The sequence below is a fragment of the Mus musculus genome, chromosome 10 (assembly GCF_000001635.26).
Source record: "Mus musculus strain C57BL/6J chromosome 10, GRCm38.p6 C57BL/6J".
NCBI classification, from domain to species: domain Eukaryota; kingdom Metazoa; phylum Chordata; class Mammalia; order Rodentia; family Muridae; genus Mus; species Mus musculus.
Genome location: NC_000076.6, coordinates 22,592,493 through 22,614,593, shown reverse-complemented (window position 1 = coordinate 22,614,593; position 22,101 = coordinate 22,592,493). Strand labels below are relative to the sequence as shown.

Below are 22,101 nucleotides of genomic sequence, written 5' to 3'. Positions count from 1 at the left end.
ACCCGTCACCTGGCCTAGGAAGACCAATGGGACTATGTCCTTTTTCTTCTGATAAGGACTCCAGTCACACTCCAGTGTGCTATAATCTTAACTCTTTATACGCTTAAAGACCCTATTTGCAAACAGTGTTACAGTCTGAAGTTCCAGAAAGAGCTTGGGTTTGGGGGGCGGGGGTGGGGCGGGGAACCGTTCGGTCCAGGACTGAGGTAAAGAGTCAGGATATAAATGAAGCTATCCTCTTACAAATAGGTCTTTGCGACCTTGGGGGGAGACAAGGATTTTGTGGTGCCCAAAACGGCTACCTGGATTCTTATGCAATCTATAACTAATTGTAATCAAAAATTGACCATCGGGTTTTTTCCATGGTGCTGGGGATGAAAAAAGGTGTTGCTCAAGCTCAGCAAGTGCTCCACCATCGAGCCACACCCTCAGCAAACTTCTGCCTGGTTGCTTGTTTGTTTGTTTGTTTGGTCTTTTAATAAAAACGTGACTCTTGGATAATTGATCAACGAGTCTAAGTGAGGGCTTCATTTTTCTATTTCCATGTTTTGGGGACAGGACCTCACTCTGTAGTCCTGCATGGCCAGGAACTATGTAACCTAAACTAGCCTAGAACCTTTGACAATCCTCCTTTGTCAGCCTCCCAAGTGCTGAGATTACGGGCACCTGTCTCCACACCTAAGTCTTTGCTGATGAAGAGATCTATGACTGTTTTTCTGTCCGCGAGGATCTCATGCAGCACACAGGCTGGCCTTGAACTCACTATGTCACCAAATGAGTGATGGACTGACGAGCGTGAGTGTGAGCTAGCACATCCAGATACTTTGAAATACTTTAAAGACTGATAGAATGCTTCAGCCCCCTTGGGCAATGCTAAGTGAGATACTGACAGACATGTCAGAAGAGACTATTGAGGCAGCAGTGGTAGGTCCTGTTGAGGCTTGGTCTGTTGCTGTCTATTGCGATGCTAAATACTGGCCCTGGTTACCTCTGGGACAAGGAGATTCTCACTGTACACCTAGTATAGCTATGCAACCTTGCCCCGCCTCCCAAGTTATCCCTAATTGGTCAATAAAGTTCCCTATAGCCAATAGCTAGGCAGAAGAGAGGTAGGCGGAGCTTCAGTTTCTGGGCTTGTGGTCTGAGGCAGAGACTGAAAGAAGAGGGAGGAGAAGATACCATGGGGTAAGTGAATCATGAAAACGTGGCCATGAGGGCTGGTCAATTAGAGCAAGAGTGGAAGATCGTGGCAAATTATAACTCAGGGAAGTCAAATTACTGACAGGGAAGTAGACAAAATAGCTCAGAGGACTGAGATCTGCCCTGGTCTAGTGCTGTTAAAGGCTTATCATAAATATAAAAGCTTTGTATCTTTTGTCTGGGAACTAAATGATCCAAGGCAAAGTAGAAACCCCCAATTGATATTAACTATTACCATAACAGAGTCCTAGGCAGGGACAAGTGGGAATTAAGTAGATTGTTTCATAGTGACAGATATCCACAGCCTGAATTACTTCAACTGGTAGCATTTCTTAGAAATTGTAGTTTCTAAGAGATTTCAACAGCAGTGTGTTACAAACCCAAGCACTTATACAGCAGGAAATTATTGTCTCTTACCTGGACAAGAGCTGTTCAACTGTGGGTCCCTCATCCACATCTTGTCACCAATGGAGTGGGCTCACAAGGCCTCACTCCTCCCTGGATTTACATAGGCAGTTAACAGTTGCCAGAAGAGAGGAGGCTCCTAAAGCCCCACCCATCCCTCGGCATCTTTAGGCCACAGAAGCTTGGGGAGGGAGAGGCAGTTTCTTAGCATTGGTAAATTGTCCATGCCCTTGTAGTTACAACTCACCCTGTTGCTGTAAGCAGCCGTAAACTCATTGGAGATGGGAGGAGAGAGCTCATAGCTCCATCACTGGCAAGCTTGGACAGAAGGGACCAGTGAAATAGGGTAATGGAGGGTGAATATGCTCAACTACTGACAAGCCAGCCTGCCTCCATCTTGGTCTTGAAAAGCCATCTTACAGTAAAAACAAACTAGATTCACTCCCATTTTTAATTAATCTGTTTCTCAAGCACTGTTCTATGCCCTGCCTGCAACCTTGACTACAAATGGCTCTGTACTCCCTGTTCCAGGGAGGCAACCGCAACTTTGTCTCAAAGGCTATTATGTATGACCACCTTGTTTTCTTTATGTTCTTTGGTAACCACCTTGCAAACACGCCTTTGTCTCAGGAAGTTGTTATGACCAGCTTGTTTTCTTTATGTTCCTTGGTAACCCTGCCTATTTGCCCACCAAATCGCTCATTTGAAAACTCCTGTTTCTGAGCTGTAAAAACCCTGTCTTCCCCATGTCCAAGGTTGATCTCCTGAGCCCCACCTTAGGGGGTGACAGCCTGTGTACACAATTAAAAAAAAAAAGATTACCTTAATTAATTTGGCTATGCTTTGGGTCAGTGGTCTTTCCCCTCACATCTGTGGGATTAACAATACATATATGAAAACACAGTGAAGCCGCCCAGTATCATGTATAATTAACATCCATAAAACCTTTGAGGTAGACAATGAAAATTTATTGTCTCTAAGTGTTAGAGGCTATAGGTCTAAGATGAAGTGCTATCAGGGCCACACATAACTCAGAACTTTCTAGAAAAGACCTTGTTCCTGGCCTCCTCCAATTAAGACCACTGTTATGCTTCGTGAGAGAGGCACCCCACCAGAGTGCTTCCCTAACCGATCACAGTGCTTGTGTGACTCTGTGATTCTGATATATTCTGAGGTCCTGGGGGTGAGAACTTTGAAGTATAAATTTTGGAGGCACCGTTTGGTATACAACCTAAATAATTTAAGTTCTGTAAATATTAGGGGCTTATTTGGAGCCTGGTATGCCTATGATCTCAGTGTTTGGGTGGCACAAGCAGGAAGGTTATGAGTCTGTTGTTATCCTCAGCTAGAAGGAGAGAGTTGGGAGGCAGCCTGAACTATCTGACACCACCTTTGTGTGTGAGATAAAATGGAGTGGGAAGGAGTCCTGAGGCCACCACAGAGTAAACATGTTTTCCAGGGTGCAAACAGGAACAAGTGTGGGTAAGGGTGCGCTATGGAGGGTGCCTGGCTTCTGACCGACCAGTTAGCCTCTGCTCTAAGGATCAGTAACAAGAGTTGCAGCCATCCAAAGTTAGGACGTCCTGGACACATACATATGTTTGGACAAGTAGTCTTTGTGCAATGCACAAGCAGTCTTTGCGCAATATTGTTTCTGACTTTTGTGATGGTTCTTGGAATCAGGCATCCATGCTTGATTGCCTCCTTCTCCAAAACTATCCAGAGTTCATATTTCTTTCTCCTCCTCCTCTTCCTCCTCCTCCTCCTCTTCCTCCTCCCTCCATTGCCATTTTATGCAAGTGACCTCACATTGATTTTCAAGACTCTCCTAGACCATGCTCAGAGCAATTCTCTTTCAGTTACTGTAAGACCCCCTAAGCTGGGCCTCTACTCAAGTCCCGGGATGAGCTGGCCAGCACCCCAGTGTCCCGAGAGAAAACCACACCTGATGCAAACTGCAAGAGGTTTTATTATCAGCTAGCTGAGGACAAAGTCCCTCTGCTGGGCAGGGCAGGGGAGTTCAACCCTGGGCGGTGACAGTAGGGGGCTTTTAACAGCTAGCTGAGGAGTTGGGAGGAGTTGGGAAGAGTTCTTCTCTTCTGAGTGTCCTTGGTGAAATTTACAAGGCAGGAATGGGGAGTGAGTTCTTTCTGAATTTTTATCTGTGTCCTGGGCACAGGAAGGCAGGCATCTCTGGTTGTAAAGTATAGAAACAAAAAGGCTTTTTGCTGGCTATAGAGAACAAAGAGCTTCTTTCTGGCTGTATTTTTAGAGATCATGGAAAACAAGCTTGTCCAGGGGCTTTACCTTCCTGGGAGAAACACTTTAAGTTGGGATCACTGTGCTTGTGTGACTCTGTGATTCTGATACATTCTGAGGTCCTGGGGGTTAGAACTTTGAAGTATAGATTTTGGAGACACCGTTTGGTATACAACCTAAGTAATTTAAGTTCTGTAAATATTAGGGGCTTATTTGGAGCCTGGTATGCCTATGATCTCAGTGTTTGGGTGGTACAAGCAGGAAGGTTATGAGTCTGTTGTTATCCTCAGCTAGAAGGAGAGAGTTGGGAGGCAGCCAACACAGGTGCGCTGTGGAGGGTGCCTGGCTTCTGACTGACCAGTTAGCCTCTGCTCTAAGGATCAGTATCAAGAGTAGCAGCCATCCAAAGTTAGGACGTCCTGGACACATACATATGTTTGGACAAGTAGTCTTTGTGCAATGCACAAGCAGTCTTTGGGCAATGTTGTTTCTGACTTTTGTGATGGCTCTGAGCATGGTCTAGGAGAGTCTTTAAAGTCAATGTGAGGTCACTTGCATAAAATGGCAATGGAGGGAGGAGGAAGAGGAGGGGGAGGAGGAGAAGGAGGAGGAGGAGGACGAGGAGGAGGATGAGGAGGAGGAGAAAGAAATATGAACTCTGGGTAGTTTTGGAGAAGGAGGCAATCAAGCATGGATGCTCAGAGCAATTCTCTTTCAGTTACTACACCTGCACGTCTGAGGACTTTCAAAGAATCTCTGGTTAAGTAACCAGATTCTTGTTTTGTTTTGTTTTTCTACTCTCTTTTTGCCTTTAAACAAAACATCGATCCCTAAATTATAAGATTCACTAGAGACTTCATTAACCTAAGAAAATTCCAAGATGGCAATACAGTGAATGTTGGAGCCTTTGCCAGAAGCTGGGTTTGAGCTGGTCGTGGTGGTGCACACCTTTAATCCTAGCACTGGATCCTGCCTGGAGGCAGAGACAGGCGGATTTCTGAGTTCGAGGCCAGCCTGGTCTACAAAGTGAGTTCCAGGACAGCCAGGGCTACACAGAGAAACCCTATCTCGAAAAAAAAAAAAAAAAAAAAAAAAAAAAAAAAACTCCAAAAAACAAACAAAAAAACACAAACAAAACCCCAGAAGCTGGGTTCTTCTGGGTTCTGTTGCAGGCCCAGGCTCCCAGCCTAGCCCTGGGACATGTAGAGAAGACTTCTTTCAACTAAGAGACACCTTGAGGTAAGGCAGATGAAATCTTGGAATTCCCAGACCTGGGGACGACGCTGGGGGTGAGATTTCAAGATATTTTTTCCCCAGAAGGAAAACATCAGCTTGTCCTTCTACATCACAACTACAGCGCGTTTACCTCCCCCAGCCCAGAAATGAGCCCGGCAAGCCTTTGTGTTCCAGCTGGCAGTGGGTGCTTTTGTGTGGCCCTGCAGGAAGTAGTGGTTGCCAGGCACCGTCCTCCTGGCTTTTGTTTTGCCAATCCCTGAGCGAGTTGGAGGGAATTCCGCTGCTGTAAAGGGAGAGAGAATGGCTGCGAGTGCTCAAACTCGAGCCGCAGTGGGAACCGGGATGGACTTAGGGAGAACATTGCAGGAGGGAGGAAGGAGGGAGGGGTGGGGCGTTTGTGACTGTCATTACTGGAGAGGTAACAGTTAATCCTCTTGTACACTTGGGTCAGAGGGGAGCATGACAAATCCTCAGAAGATTCGATTTTGCCTTGTAGAAATTAGAGATGCTCCCAGCTGCCTCTGTCACTCAGGGGCTGCAGACAAAAAAAAAAAAAAAAAAAAAAATGGAGACTGGATTTCCTCCTCCATCAGTGCCAGTACCTACACAAATACCCCTGCCCTCACTCTCCTCTGCAAAGGTCAGAAAATCGCTGAAGGAAGATACCAGACTCAGATAGTATACAAAGACAAAGAGCGTTTATTCTTAAGAAACAACCGGGGTGGGGGTGGGTTCAACCATTCTCCAAAATGACACCCCTACCCCCCACCAAGGCCTACAGGCCTTCATATAGGGAACCAGGGAACTCTCTAGAAGGATTAGGTCATCTCTAATGGGATTGATAGGGGCCAAAGCGGTGACAGTAGTATTGAGTAACTTTGATTGGCTAATATGTTCTTATATATTTAGAGAGTACGTTAGGTAATCTAAAACTTCATTGTTGGGTGCTAGGGGTTGGCTTCTGATTGGCTTGTGCCAGGTGGTCAGTGGTCTGCATTCCTATGCCATAAACGGTTAACTACAGGATGAGATAGGGCTGCACAGCCGCACAGATGGCCCATCCTGAGGTAAAATATTTCCCCATTCCTGCGGTTATCCCCAGGCTGCTCTCTGGGACAGGGTTTTATGACCTTGTTTCTGGATTTTATGGATTTTATGGTCTGTTCCTAGAGCTGGTATCTTATGGCCTTCTTTTCAGAATGAGGCCTGGTCCTTAAATGGAGACAAATGGGGTTTATGCTGCCTGCCCTTCTACCTCCAAATTCGTTGTTTTATTCTTTGATAAGTTATTTTCCCTTTGACAAAATGAGCCAATTCGAGCCAATAGGTTTATTGAGAAGCAGCTGGGAATGTTGGGGGTGGGTTGGATTACTGGTCTAGAAAAGTCTCCATGGGGTGGGGGGGAGAAAGAAAGGAAGAACTTATAGGGAGAAGAAAGGAGGGAAAAAGGAGAAGGGGAGGGGAGGGGAGGGGAGGGGAGGGGAGGGGAGGGAAGGGAAGGGAAGGGAAGGGATCAAAATGTCTGGATTATATAGGGAAGAGCTTTTGGTGGAGGTGAAGCCCATACCCTGGGCTGGAAAGTTCAGGGTAGACTCCAGCCATGCCCTGTAATAGGTAGAGACCAGGGGCTGATGGAATAGCCTGATAGCCAACTCTGCTTTGGTATGTAAAATATGCACTTGAGCCATTTGCCGGGGGTCTCCTCCTGCCAGGGGTTTTACGGAGGTCAATCCTTGCTGCTCCACTCCTAAAAGAGGTGCACAAACTGCTCACCCAATGGCCCTCTCTTGGTTTTTTTTTTTTCTTTTTCTTTCACTTCTTTAACCCCTACCCATAAATGAAGTGACTCTCTTCTGTCGCCTCACATGCCAGGAACCGTGGGTCTGGTTGGTAAACATCCTCTGAGGACCACTGCTAAGCAACAAGCCCTCAGGTCAGGTCATCCCTGGTCAGATCGCTCTCCAAACAGGATCACTTCTCCCAGTCACAGGAGCCCAGAGTGGGAGTTAGCGTCCCCCAACTTCATTTCTGCTGCTGTGTAAAATACATCAACCAAAAGCAACCTGGTGGAGAAATGTGAATTATTTCAGTTTTCCATTCCAGGTCATTATCCATCACTGTAGTGCAGTCAAGACAGGAACTTCAAACTGCCGGCCACAGCACATCCACAGTTAGTGTATAATGATAGATAAACATGGAAAGAGGGAAGCCAGGGATAGGGTCTGCATAGCTAAAGACCACCTGATTTTTAATATTTATTTATGTATTTACATCCCAAACACTGCACCCCTCCTGGTCCTCTCGCCACAGTCCCTCCCCCACCTCCCCTCCTTTTCTCCTCTGAGAGGGTAAACACCCCCCCCCCACCCCATATTCCCCCATCGTGGCACACCAAGTCTGCAGGATTACATGCATCCTTTCCCACTGAAGCCAGATAAGGCAGCCATGCTGGGGAAGGGATACCACAGTCAAGATACAACTTTAGGGATAGCCTTTGCTCTAGTTGTTGTGGGGGTGGGGCCTATGGAAACGGAGATGAACATCTGCTACCTAATTGCAGGGAGCCTCAGTCCATCAGGTATATGCTCTTTTGTTGGCGATTCAGTTTCTGAGAGCCCCCTGCAATTCAGGTTAGGTGGCTCTGCTGGTCTTCCTGTGGAGTTCCCATCCCCATCAGGGGCCTCAACCCTCCCCCCTCAACTCTTTCATAAGACTCCCCAAGGTCTGTCTAATGTTTGGCTGTGGGCCTCTGCATCTGTTTTGGGCAACTGTTGGGTGGAGCCTCTTAAAGAACAGTCATGCTAGGCTCCTGTCTGCAAGCATGGCAGAGTATCATTAATAATGTCAGGGATTGGTGCTTGCCCATGAGATGGTCTCAAGTTGGGCTGGTTATTGGCTGGCTATCCCTTCAGCCTCTGCTCCTGGACCCAGGCAGGATCCCCCAGTGGAAGGATAAGGATACCACCCCACCCACAAAACTTTTTACCCAAAATTTGCCTTGTCTAAAGGAAATTCAGGGACAAAGATGGAACAGAGGGCCACCTGATTCTTGACAGCAGCATGATAAGGAGATGGCTGTGGAAAACACACCCTCTTTAGCACTGGTGCCAGGGAAACATATCTGTACAAAGAAGGCTGAACCTTGATCTACCTGACAGCTGGAGAAGAGAAATTAAGACACGATTTAATACATGACTTATAACTACCAGGGGAAATGATGCTTCACTATAGAAGCATACAGAACACTTTCCTAAACAGGGTTCTTGTAGAAAATAACAGTGGACAAAGCAACTGAAACTGTTACCAGCACAGAGAGACCACCTGCGGAAAAGGAGACCATTGTTGCTAGCTATTTGTCTCACAGGGCAGTGATATCCAGAATGTATAAAGAGTCATCTTAAAAAGCACACAGACACAGTAAATGGACAAGTTAACTGGACAGACGAGCTTCTAAAGATGTACAAATTTGGCCAATCAATGCATGAAAAACCTTCAACATTTTCAGTTGTCAAGATGATGCTGGTCAAAGCTGCATCGCAGGGAGTGGAGATGGCTCGACTACACAGTGTAGGACGTTTCCATACAGTGATGCTTTATTCTGCCACTATGAGGAAAAAAAGTCACATAATCAGCAGAAAATGGATGAAACAGAAGATCACTGGTAAGTGAAATAATAAATAATTCCTGACTCAACAAGATAAATATTATATGTTTCTGTTACAGTTTGAATCTAGGTGCAAACAAAAAAATAAACAAAACAAAAACCTACTACATGAAATGGTAGGGGAAATGTATGGGACCAGGAGGAAAGGGGAGAGGAGGCCAGGGAAGATGACTGGAACATGAATGTGATACGTGTAGGCGGTTAGTCTAGGCTCCACCCCAGTTACCTGGCAACAGTCAGGTATGCCTGACTCACTCTAAAAGGGGCTACTTGCCCCTCTCCCTCTCCCCTTCCCCCCTCCTCTCTCTTCCTCCTTACCCTCTTCCCACTCCCCACCCCCTTCATGTGCTCATGGCCAGCCTCTACTACTCTTCTCTCTCTCTCTCTCTCTCTCTCTCTCTCTCTCTCTCTCTCTCTCTCTCTCTCTCTCACACACACACACACACACACACACACACACACACACACACACACACACACACACACACAAGACTCTGGCAAGCCTTTACTTACTGGAGACTCCCTCATCGAGTGAACAACTCAGAACTGGGGATTGATGCAAAAGCAAGAGGAATTTTATTGTTCCACCAGACTGGGGTCACCCTGCACATAAAGGAGAGAGAAAGACCTAGCATAGCCCAGGTGAGTTTTTATACCATTTTCAGAGCAGTAGCACAATGTGATAGGCAGAACAATGTGACTTTTAAATTGATTGGTCTTTAGGGAATGAGGTGGCAAGGACTTCCCTTGACTGTAGGTGGCCAATGGTCAGTCTGCAATGTGTCTATGTGCTCTAGGCCTCCCCCATCCGCAGGTGGCTGCTGGTCCCTCCACCCTCACTCCATGGTCTGAGGAATGTGATTAAGCCTCTCCCTTCTGGAGGGGAGGGATGCCTGAGTACTCTATGACCTTTCTCTTCTTGGAAGGGAGGCATCTGGTGGAATTTTCCAAATTTCCAGACCTCTTCTCTCTCTCTCCCCCTTCCCCGCCTTTCTCTATCTCTACTACCCTCTCACCTCAACTCCACATGCCCTAAATAAATTCTATTCTATATATGCCATCTTCAAATTGATAGTTAAGGCTAATTAGAATAGTATGTAAATAAATGAATAAATAACATTTCAGAGCCAGCTCGTATTCAGAAGGGTTATAGAAGAGTGTGACTATCAAGAAAGTGATCACTGGGGCAGCAGCCTAGAGCCTGTCCTTAAATCCCAAGTCGCTTCCTCGCCTCTAAGCACATGTTCTTTTAAAATTGTTCTTCCTGGAGCAGGCAAGATGGCTTAGTGGGTAAAAGTGCTTGTCACCACGTCTAACAACATGAGTTCAATTCCTTGGACTGGACCCACATGATGGTAGAGAACTCACTTCCACAGACTGTCCTCTGACCTCTACAAGAACTCTCTATACACATGAATAAATGCAGCAGATTTGTTATATTCATCCTTCATGTGTGTTCTGGGAAATTCCCTCCTCCTTTTCAGTAGCAGAAGAAGAGCAACAGTGTTAAATCCTGGGAATGGAATGAAAGAGGTGCCTCGAGGGGAGAAAAAATGGATGACAAAGACATTAAAATTATGTACTTTTCTGAAGAGAAAAACAGCAAGAAGGATACAAACTGACATCTCCCTTCTGGACTTAGCAACATGGATCCTGTCAACCTGTAAATTGTGACGGTTCATCTTCTGTGTCAGCTCTGCTGATTCTAGAACCAACATAGAAATACACCTCTGTGTGTACGAGAATCCAGAAACATTTAACTGAGGACAGAGATCTATCCCTGAATGTGGTAACACTATCTCATAGGCTAGGCTACTTCACTGAATAAAAAGGAGAAAAGTGGAAAACCAGTGTTCATTTCTCTCTGGTTCCTGCTGTGGATGCCATTGGCCAGCCATCACATGAACCAGCCATCATATGGACCAGCCATCACAAGGGCCAGCCATCACATGAACCAGCCACCACATGAACCAGCTATCACATGAACCAGCTATCACAAAAAAAAAAACAAACAAACAAAAAAAAAAAAAACCAGCTACCATATGAACCAGCCATCACATGGGACAGCCATCACATGGGCGAGCCATCACATGAACCAGTGCTCACATGAACCAGCCATCACATGTATCAGCCACCACATGAACCAGCCACCACATGAACTAGCCATTACATGAATCAGCCATCACATTGGCCAGCCAACACATGGGCCAGCCATCACATGAACCAGCCATCACATGAATCAGCCATCACATTGGCCAGCCCTCACATGAGCCAGACATCACAAGAACCAGCCATCACATGAACCAGCCATCACATAAACCAGCCATCACATGGGCCAGCCATTACAAGCTCCTTCCCTTACCATGGTAGACTCTAATGTTGGGGGTTGGTCTTGTGCACTGTATATTCAGATGCTGATTTTTGCACCCAGATCTGTTTACTGCCATACCCACTCCAGTGAAGTCTTCTATGTGGCAAGCCCAAAATCTGGGACACAGTCCTGAGGCAAAATATTTCACAGAAACTAGTCTCCTGGAGCCTTGGCATCCTGTAGCATGAATGTTCCAGATTTGTGGATATTTGCGATAGTCGATAGTCAGTGTTATATTATAGGTAATGCTACTCATTCAGACATAATGCCTCCAGTATTGATAGAGAGTGAAAGAAATCAGACATTGCAGTTTACTGGATAAGAGCTAGAAATCTCAGGGCAAGTTCTACAAAGTCAACTTAGAATTACAGCCCAGTCATTCCCATATGCAGGAATTTACAATGGTCTAGGAAGAAGGAGGGTTGTGGTTTAAGGAGGAACTTCAATACTCCATTCTTCATGAAAAGGTTAACCTCCTGGTGCAAGCTTTCACAAGGCTCAGAGGAATAGCATAAATTGTGAGTAGGGTGTAAAATCCTCACCTAGTTCCCAAATGGCTGACTTTAGAAAGGGCCACCTTTTATCTCAATTGTAACTACTGCCTGGTTCTTGTCAGTCTTTATGTATGCATTTCTCTGTTTTGTGTCAGATAACTTCAGTGTACCTTGGCTGATGTGTCACCTAACTTCTTTGTTTTCTTCTGTAATATAAGTCTGATGCTCACTTCGAGACATTACATTCAGATACAGCACTCTCTCTGTGTCAGTTTCTGTTTGTCACTTTCAGCTGACTCCTTGCTCACCTGAGCACTGAAGCCCTGGTTCCCCGCTGGTTGAGGGACCCACTGAGTCCAGTCCGTGGCAGTTTACAGTGTAGATGATGGCATAATCAAGCATCTCCAGTTTCAATGTTATATAAAAATTATTTTCCATCATTTCTGATCAATCAATAAAGAGCTAATCAGCCTATGACTGGGCAGGAGAGGACGGTAGAGGTTGGATATGGGATCCCAGTGAAGAGGGCTCTAGGTAGAGAGGTAGAGGGAGAAGGAACATGAGGAAAGAAGATAGAGACATCATGTGGAAGAACCAGGAGGATTTGCCACCAGGTCATCATGAGAAAGCAGCTACAAGGACATACATGGAGCCAAGCAAGCCAGGGCAAGATTCAGATGGCAGGTGATGGGGCATTTATCTGGGTATTATCAGCAGAGAGGATTAGAATAGCTCAGAATCTGCCCAGCATAGTACCAGCAACTTGTTAATAAAAATACCAGGTCACTGTGTCTGTTATTCAGGATCTGTAAGTGCTAAAGAGGATGTAGAAATGCCCTGCAGATATTTGGGAACAAAAGAGGGTCTAGAACTCCTCCACCCAATAATTATAGTATACTATACAATAAATATAGTATACTACTATACTACAACTCTGCCTTTGGTGGGTTCACTGACAAAGCCATGAGAAGCCTAGTTTGGGTGAGTTCATTAGAAAATGAGGTGGGGGAGAACCAGAGTGGGGGATTACAGACAAGTCTATGGAGTTTTCTTCCTAAGAGAAACTGGAAATAGGCAAAGAGTTGAGAGCAGAACCAAGAAAAGGATTCTTCCACAGCTGGTGTGCTGGAGGCATGGACCCAGGAGAGAAAATGGGCAGAAGACACTGCCTTGACCTTCAGTCACTGAGAAGGTATGGAGTGCTGTGTGCAAAAGTAGAGACTGGCCACAGAGAGGAGTGAGGCTGGTTGGCCATCAAAGGGAGGAGAGTGGTAGCTGTGGAGAAAAGGGTTAGCAGCAGGAATGAGGCCTGCTTCCTCTCTGGGAGGGTAATGGGGAAGCTTGGCCTTGACCTGGACCCTTGTACATATGTTAGTGATGTTCATGGTCGTAGAGGTCAGCTGGCAGGTGTCAAGGGGGTCAGGTAACTCAGCTAGAGTTGTAAAACAATGCATGCCATTACTCTAACATAAAGACAAAGCAAATTTGGGCATACTACATATGAATGGACAAATTATCATTGTTACTTAACTAATTCACTATCTAGACTCAATTTTGTTTCTAGACAGTTTTGCTTTGTCTGCAGAAATCCTCTACGTACAACCAACTAGAGGTTCTACAGGTCAGCTCAACACTGACAGCATCTTCCTGCTCTTGGGCGTGGCCCCCACAGCCATAGGGTTCAGTCTCACCATGTTGTCCTTCACCTCAGGTCACCCCAGGAGTTGTTCCCAAGTCCTGCCTCTTCTCGGCGCTCATTGGTCATTGCTCTGAACTGGTTCCCATGACAACTCAGAGAACCCAGAGAAACAACTTACTTGGTAGATTGTTACTCGTTTGTTCTTTAAAGGATGCAGTTTGGGAATGGCCTGATGAGAGCACAGCACACTATACGGAAAGGAGCTTCCATGCCCTCAGAGAGGGAAGCACACTTCTAGTATCAACATGTCTTTGGCAAAACCCTTCTTTTGGGGTTTTATAGTGGCTCCATGCATAGCACAGCTGAATAAACCATTGCCCAGGTTAGTAAGTCAATACCCACTGGTCCTGTTTCATCTCCTTTTAAGTTAAACTCAAAGTTATCCTCCGTGGTGACGTGATTGCCTGACTATGATATTGTCCCATCAGACCTTTACAAAAGTCACCTCATCAGCTTAAACTCAGATGTGGTTGGTAGGAGTTTGTGATGGTGTCTTGGTTAGATTTTTATTGCTGTGGTAAAGTTCATGATGAAAGGCATCCCAGGAAGGAAAGGGTTTATTTGCCTTGCAAACTACAGTTCATTACCAAGGGAAGCTAAGGCAGGAATCACAACAAGAACCTGAAGGCAGGAACTGACATAGATTATTGAGGAAACTTCTACTGGCCTCCTCCCTGTGGCTCATTCATCTTGCATTTTTATAGACCCCAGGATCATCTGCCAAGAGGTGATGCCACCCACAGAGAGAGGGGTCCTCCACACACCAGTTCCTAACCAAGAAAGGATTCCACTAACTTGCCTACATATAGTCAATGCTACGTTAAGGAAGCATCTTCTCAATTGGGGTTCTTGCTTCCCAGATGACCCTAGGTTGTGTCAAGTTGACAAAACTTAATCATCACAGGTAGACAAACAAAGATACAGCTTGTCACTTAGGAGTCTGGGATGAAGACCAAAGTGTGTCTTCTTGTATCACAATACCCTAATAGCCCAGAGGTTTTTGCTCCTTATACCTTTGAAAGATATATTGGGGCTATTTCCCAACTAAGTCAAAATGAATACAAAAGAAAGTACTAGGTCAACATTGCAAATTTTGAGAATTTTCCTGGAATTTGCAGTTATGATGGACTAGAGAATGAGATGGTTCATGATGAAGTGTTTTCTCTTGTAAAAATTAACTCCATGTAGCATTCTCCAGAGGGCTTGGGAAATGGCTCAGGGGGGTGAAGTGCTTACCTTCAAAGTATGAATTCAATCCCCCAGTTTGGGGTGGTTGCTCCTAGCTGCCCACATTGGGGAAAAACAGCCAAGTATGATAAGTATTTGTAATTCCAGTAATAGGAAGGCAGATCTATTGCTGGCCAGCCTAGGCTATGTACTAAGCTTCCAGCCAATGAGAACCTGTCTCAAAAACTGGAAGGCAGGGCATCCAAATGGCTCAGTGAGTCAAGGCGCACGTGGGGTGGGATGGGGGTAGGGGTTGGGGGAGGCACTTGATCTGAGTTCAATCCCCATGTGATCGAAAAACTCTCCCAAGTTGTCCTCTGAGCTCTGAACTCTCCCAAGCTGCACTCTGACCACTGAACGTGCACACACAAAACAAATGAAATACATTTAAAAAAAAAAAAAAAGGTAAGAACAAAATGGATGACACCCAGGGCAACTGGGAAGACATGAACCTGTGTACACACACACACACACACACACACACACACACACACACACACACGAAAAGCATATTTCAGAGAACAATTGTTAATCTGAAAACAATAGGCTGCCATCCCAACAAGGGGTATGAGCTTGTGCCCCTCCTGAAAGAAACCTCACCTCTCCACCTAATTGTCTAAAACCCTTGATTGTCAGGTTGTGTCTGAGTGACAATGACATATGCGATCCATGTATGCTCTATTCTGGCAGTTCAGCCCTTCTCCTACAGCAGGTGAGTGGGCAGCGTGACGGTGAGAGTGGGCAGTGGTGAGAGTGGGGTGTGCACGGTGGGAGTGCGGTGTGCACAGTATCTTCTCTGGATTTGCTGTTGTTTAAATATCTTTGGTTTCGTGAAAAAAAAATTGATTTCTCTAGAGTTAGTCACCCCATTTACTCCTCCTGGTCCTTTTTATTTGTTCTCTAATTTGGGAAGACAGTTCTTGGTTACCTGGCAACAAGCTAGCTGGGCTCCTTGGCTCAGGCACCCTAAAGGAATCTGAATTTTCCCACCAAACCAACAGCGCTACTGGAGCCTGTACACCAACTTAACTTCTCACGGTGGCACATCCCCTTGAGTTATCCAGATGTGGACAGTTGGCACTTCCCAGGAGGTAACTGGTGCCTGAATTCAGATCCTCTAGTAGCCAAAGGCAAATGTCTGGTCAAGAGCATGATCAGCGCTTCCTGTATATGAACAGTGTGTAGCAGGAACTCAGGGTCACCCACTGTGTCACTTCTTCACACATCAAACACATCTTCCACAGGATGGGAGCCACTGGGGTCCCAGACATTTTCTGACCCCAGTTTCCTCTGTGTGTGTATGGGTTGGGGCTCTGGTGTTGGCCTGGTCTCTCTGGCATAGTCCTTTCTTCTTTCTTCATAGAGGGGAAGATTAAGTCAAGAGGCTGACTGTGTTTTCCAAAACAACTTTGAGGTCTGTGTCACCAGCGTAGCTTTTCCTGAGACAGGCTGGCTGCCTGGAGGCTGTGGTGTGCACAGGAGTTAAACACTCTGACTGTGGGCAGAGAACACAGGCCAGTTTTGTTAATTAAAAGCTCAGAGGTTTCAGAGCATAAGCCAAGTACAACAGTACGACAGGTAGGTCAGGTAGGTCATACTGGGTTCCTATAGAAACCAAATCCCTGTGGAGTCTCTTCTCCAGGGCTTAACACATCTCTGGCCACGTGGTAAGCACAGGGCTAGGAAATGTGAATGAGAAGATAGCCACTAGCATTGCAGGTTGACAAAAATGTGTTAAAAACAAAACAAAACAAAAACAAAAAACAAAAAACAAAAAACGCTTGCTTCCCCTGATTCTTCGAAGTGTAGGAAAAGCAAGCCCACCCTTCCTGCAGGCTTTCCCTGAGGACACTCAGGTTGTTGATGTCACTACCGCTCAGTCTTCTTTTTGTAGTGGAGAAAATGTCAGTGAAATTCTGCTGCCGTCTCTTCTCCTTGGCTGTGGTGGGAACAGAGGGAAACTCAAATGTCACGGACCGGGTCTAGCTGGCCCCCCTCAATCCGTGGGAATCAGGGGTTCTGACAGATGGGCATAGATAGAGTCGGCAGGAATTGACAGACAGACAGACACAGACATGAGAGAGTGTGCTGGATCTGAATGTAATGTGTCAAATCGAGCATCAAACTTTTTATACAGAAGAAAATAGGGAAGTTAGGTGACAATGAGGTTACTGGATTCTTACATAAAACAGAGGAATGCAAACATGGAAGGACTGGCAGGAACCAACTGGGATAAAATTCAATGTTAACAACTGGGATCAAAAACAGCTCCACCTAAGGTCCACTTAATCTTAGAAACCAGGGACAAGGGCTTTGTGCCCTTGGCATAGTTCCTACTCTTTTGTATAGTCGACCTTCCCCCTAGGCCATTGTAAATACTTGTGTATGGGTGTAACTCAGCTACCTATAGTTCTAAGTATCTACTCTGGTTCCTCCTTAGGTCACAAACTTTCTTCTTCCTAGATAATGGTAAATTTCTATGTAGGGCAGTGACTTAGCTATCCATGCCCAAGGTTGGATCAAGGACTGCCTAGAATCTAACTTAGCTATATGTCAAAATATCAATCCTTAGGAGCACTTGTAATAAAGCAATATTAAGGGAAAGCACACAGATCCATTTACCAACTAAAGCAAGGACAGTGGAGCATTCTTTATACAGGATTCCACGATTCCAGGAGACTAAGTTTCCATGAACTTTCGCCTCGGGACAGCGCCTAGGTTTTCAGGGCCTGTCGTGCTTGTCACTACTGGAGTGGATGTAGCACTCAAAGATGCTTGATCATATGTTGGACCAACAGGGAGAGGAAGATCGGAACTACCCCACTGACAAGGAACCCGACCTACACAAGTAATCAGTCACATGAGGGGATTTTGGCAGGATAAGGAAACACGTAGATACAGAAGGTGAGGGTGAAAGAAATAAAACTAAATTCAAGACTTCAAAGCCCTAGCCAGAAAATTAAAATTCAAGGTCCATGACTCATGCGGCTTGCTAGTTAGGAGGGCTTTTTGGGCTTAGAGCAAAGAACAAAGGCTGTAAAGTCATCCCAGGAAACAACTAGCCATAAAGATAGGGAAGACATATAAGAATGTCCGGACTGGCCCGGAGCCTCCCTATCTCCCACCCTTCTGACCTAAGTGAAATGTTACCCAGAAGCTTGGCTGTTACCTCGATCTGCATGTACAGTCTGTTGATGTTTAAATGAATCAATCATGTGAAACCGTGCCAATTCCTCCCTGCTGATGTTTAAATGAACTAATCATGTGAAACCGCACCAATTCCTCCCCCAGCCCCAGACCCTTTTCTATAAAAACCCCTAGCTTTCAAGCCTCATGGCTGAATCCACTGTCTCCTGCGTGAGATACTTTTCAACCCGGAGCTCCGTCATTAAACTACCTCGTGTATTTACATCAAGACGGTCTGTTCATGATTCTTGGGTGCACGCCGAATTGGGAATTGAGTGGGGGTTTCCCCACTAGGTTCTTTCATTTGGAGGCCCCACCAAGATCTGCGTGACACCCAGGAACCCCGAAAGACCCCTTGGAGGTACGTTTCTTTGTGTGAGTCTTACATGTTGTCTGTTGTCTAAATGTGGCACCGCTGAATTTGTGTCTTGGTTTTTCAGTTATGAGATTGTGGGTTTGAGTCCCACATCATGTCTTGGTTTTACAGTTCTGGGATTGTGGGTTCAAGTCCCAATTCGTGTCTTGATTTTACAAGGGTTGTCTCATGGCTCAGACAGAAGCATTTACCCATGAGAGGACCAGCAACAAAAGCCTTCATAGAGGTCCCTAGGAAACCCTTAGGAGCATCAAAGAAACTGGTGAGCTTGGAGCCTCTGTACCCTGTCCTTAAGAGTTCCCGAGCAGCCGGGAGGAAAATTCAAGGCAACTCACACTTACCAGGTCCCCCGTGGTTAGTCTTTAGACCGAAGGAGGCCTGACTGGATGAAGATGTCTCCAGGCAAGTTTGAAGATTTTACTTTCCAAGGAAGCAGCCCATATTAGTGATGGAGATAAACTATCTTACCATAAATAGCTCTTCCCATATGGAGACTGGACTTTTTGTTTTTTTGTTTTGTTGGGTGTGGGGGCGGGGATCCAGAGAAAAGTTTCTTGAGGTTTTCCTTAGGGTCCACCCAACTGACAGAGGGGCGCCACCTCGCAAGTAGATTGGAAACTGTAATGAAGGAGGAGAATGCAGATGCAGTTCTACTAGAAATGCTGCCTCCACTCTGAGCTCCATTCTGCTTACTCACATCCAGTGCTGAGTGAGAAAATCGTAGTATAGATGACCAGGAACCAGACCTGTAGGGATGGTGACCGAGTTACAACATTGACTAAGTAGACAATGTTAATGAGTTAGAAATAAGTTGCTTGGAGCCAGACATGGTGGTAATCTCTCACCTATAATCTGAGCACTGGAGAGTAGAGTCAGGAAGAGCAGGGGAGTTCAAAATCAGCCTCAGCTACATAGTGAGTTCAAGGCCAGCCTAAGTCACATGAAGCCTTTTCTTTAAAAAAGGAAGACAGACAGAGAAAGGTTCTTTGCTAATTTGTGCTATGCTCTGAAGTGCTATGAACAGGAGGACCCATACTGTCTGGATCTTAGTCTGCTAGAGAGTAAGGTGAATAAGAAATAAATCACAGCACACATCTTTGGTGGTTTTTAATAAAATCATAATCATTTGGTCTTACCAATGAAGAGTCAGAAGCTGGGGTGAAAGCCTGCTAGCTCAGAGAGGCAGAGAAAGCACCCAGCTGGTCCTCCTTAGCCAACATCCCTCCAGGAATGCTACTCTCTCGTGCTGACTCAAGAAACCTTCTAACTCAAAGTCCCTTCCTCCTACTTCCTGTGCGGCTCTCTATCCATCCATCCTCCTGACTCTCTCTGTTTTTTTCTTAATAATCCTATGGTCACCTCCTGTGAACTGGTTGCTTGCTCTGCCTCTTGACCTATGGTTGACTTTATTTAACCCTGTTTACAATATTCAATCAGAAAGTGCCACGGACTGGCCCCAGTCAGCCCCCCTCAATCTGCAGAAGAAATCTGGGTTCCAGACAGGTGGGCAAGGAGTTGGCGAGAAATGACAAACAAATATGAACACAAGGGAGTGTGGTATCTGAATGTAATTTGTCTCAAAGTGAACACAAGTCTTATAAGTGACTTTTACACAAAACAGAGGAATGCATACAAAATGCTAACAGGAACCAACTGGGATAAAATTCAAAGTTAACAACTGGGATCAAAAGCAGCCCCACCTAAGGTCAGCTTAATCTTAGAAGCCAGGGGCAAGGGCTTCATGCCCTTGCCATAGTTCCAATTCTAGTCTATTGTATAGTCCACATTCCCCCTAGGCCATTGTAAATTCTTGTGTATGGGTGTAACTCAGCTATCTATAGTTCTAAGTATTTACTATAGTTTCTTCTTATACCACAACCTTCCTTCTTCCTTGCTAATGGTAAATTCTTGCATATGGGAGTACCTTGCTCTGAGATTTCTTACTCTTATCCAGTAAAATACTGTAAGAAAGCCTGCAAGACCCTCCACATTATCACAGGGACAAATCTGGGGCATTCTAGCTATGGGAATGCCAAATTTCCAGGAGACTTAAGTTTCCATGAACTTTTTGCCTCCGGACTTCGTCCAGGTTTTGGGGGCCTGCCACGCATGTCACTACTGGAGTGGATGTAGCAAGAAAGGTCTTGGATTAAAGGGGTATACTAAGGCTGAGCTACACCACAGCTAAAAACAGGCATGTCTAGTAAATAACACAATCTCAGGGTTCATGGTGTGATCAAATATCCTGCCTCACATCAGAATAGAGTTGTGCACAAAGAATCAAACTAAAGCATTTTCACATCTCATTGGTTCACTGGTATGTGCATTAAGTTAACACGGACATTTACAATGCTTAGTTTGGACGTTCCTAGTGATTAGAGGATGGTTAAAATTGGCTCAGAAACACATCTTTTTAAAAAACCCTTAACTAAACTGCAGGGTTTTTTTTTTGTTGTTGTTGTTATTGTTTTTTTTTACATATTACCTTCAGATTTGGCAAACATTCATGGCAAATGGAAAGCAACCAAAGCAGTTTTCAAATGCTTTTTGTCTTTTGTTGTTTCGAGTCATTAGGTGAATTGATAATGATTCTAAGGATGAGACAGGCCTGGCCTCTTTTTCCTCAGCGTTTTTAAAAATTATCAGGGAAGAAGATTGCAAGTCACTCCCACCCCCACTCCCACCCCCACCCAGCGTTGTCGTGAAGAAGGCAGCTGGGGCTTCTCTTTATTGCTATTTTGTCATTTTGTTATTCCTTTCTTATAGATAAGGCTGTTTGGGGACCTCAAGTCCGAGGCAATTGATGTCCAATCACCATATTTGTATTTCTGTCCAGAATGATTTCAAAAATATTTTTACAGAGAGAACAGAAAGTCACATTTTAGGCTTCTACTTTTTGGGGAAAAAAAATGCTGCCTTTATTTTGAACAGGATTTATTCGGGACTAGGATTTCCCTCCATATGGTAGAGCGACTTTGTGCAGAGAAAGGAGCATGGATGTCTACTCTGCCTACGTATGCTGTCCTGCTGTGGTAGGGAGAGCTCCATCTTTCCCCTCTTGTTCCACTTTCTACATTCTTCATTTAATTGGCAGTCACTCTATCAGAATAAACTTAGATTGTCAGCACCAACTATGAATTTGATATACACAGGAACGTTTCATTGTATACTCTAAAGGAAATAATACAATCCTAAGGGGTCTGAGGCTGCCCCCATTGTCCCTGTGTATAGCATAAGCATTTATATATGAGGACCAAAGCCACAATGCTTAGTTGTTAGTGTCTGACAGGGTTCATACATAGCATCCCCTTCCCTTTTTTCCAATTCATACATGCACACACACACACACACACACACACACACACACACACACACACGCTTCGTCTTGGTGATGGTTACTCTTCCTTACCAGCTTGGCTGGCTTTGGAATCTCCTAGGAGACACATTTCTGTACCCAGGGAGGTTTGATTGAAGGGATGTCCCCTATTCTAACTGCAGGCTGTACCACCGCATAGACTGAGGTCCCAGGCTGAACAAAGATACAAAGAGGAGGCAAAGACAACCGTTCATCTCTCTCTACTTCCTGACAATGGACAAAGTGCGACCAGTTGTATCCACCCTCGTTCTAATGCCTTTCCTGCTAGGATGGATTATATCCCATAAACCAGAGTCAAATTGATCCTTCCTTTGGTAAGTTGTATCTGTTGCAGCACAGGGATTTTGACACAGCAGTGGAGAAAAGTGAATATGCTTCCAATTCTGATAAGGTTATGCTTGTCTGAGATGTTAGAACTCACTGTTAGAGGGGTTCACTCACCGGACCCAGGCTGGCAGGCTTCTATCTGAAAGAACAGAACGGGTGGGGTTGGGTGGCAGGCATGGGATAGTCAGACCTGGTTCCTTCCCCCATGTCTTCAAGCAATGTCTCCTCCCCAAACCCCCTCCCCCACGACGCACTGGCAGTGGTGCGTGGAGTCTAGCCAC

At 45.4% G+C, this 22,101-nt stretch overlaps 2 long non-coding RNA genes across 6 annotated transcripts in view; one reads left to right on the top strand and one right to left on the bottom strand.

Annotated features, from left to right (window-relative positions):
* Positions 1-1,155: 1,155 nt before the first annotated feature.
* Gm40612 overlaps positions 1,156-22,101 on the top strand; it is a 42,639-nt gene continuing 21,693 nt past the window's right edge. For 2 of the 3 annotated variants that reach the window (XR_871508.2, XR_001779737.2), the window contains exons 1-2: positions 1,156-1,185; positions 21,616-21,807. This is a non-coding gene — a long non-coding RNA (predicted gene, 40612). Of the gene's footprint in view, positions 1,186-8,120; positions 8,762-21,615; positions 21,808-22,101 lie in introns of those variants that run through there. The other variant, XR_871507.3, reaches the window with a different exon arrangement.
* On the bottom strand, positions 5,162-9,325 carry Gm46216. 3 transcript variants are annotated; one of them, XR_003948850.1, is made up of 4 exons: positions 9,278-9,325; positions 8,591-8,704; positions 6,932-7,163; positions 5,162-5,635 (listed from the first exon to the last, which is right to left on the bottom strand). It is a non-coding gene; the product is annotated as a predicted gene, 46216 (long non-coding RNA). The 3 variants fall into 3 exon arrangements; XR_003948851.1 differs by lacking the exon at positions 5,162-5,635 and adding an exon at positions 6,712-6,847; XR_001779738.2 differs by lacking the exon at positions 5,162-5,635 and having other exon boundaries at positions 6,712-7,163.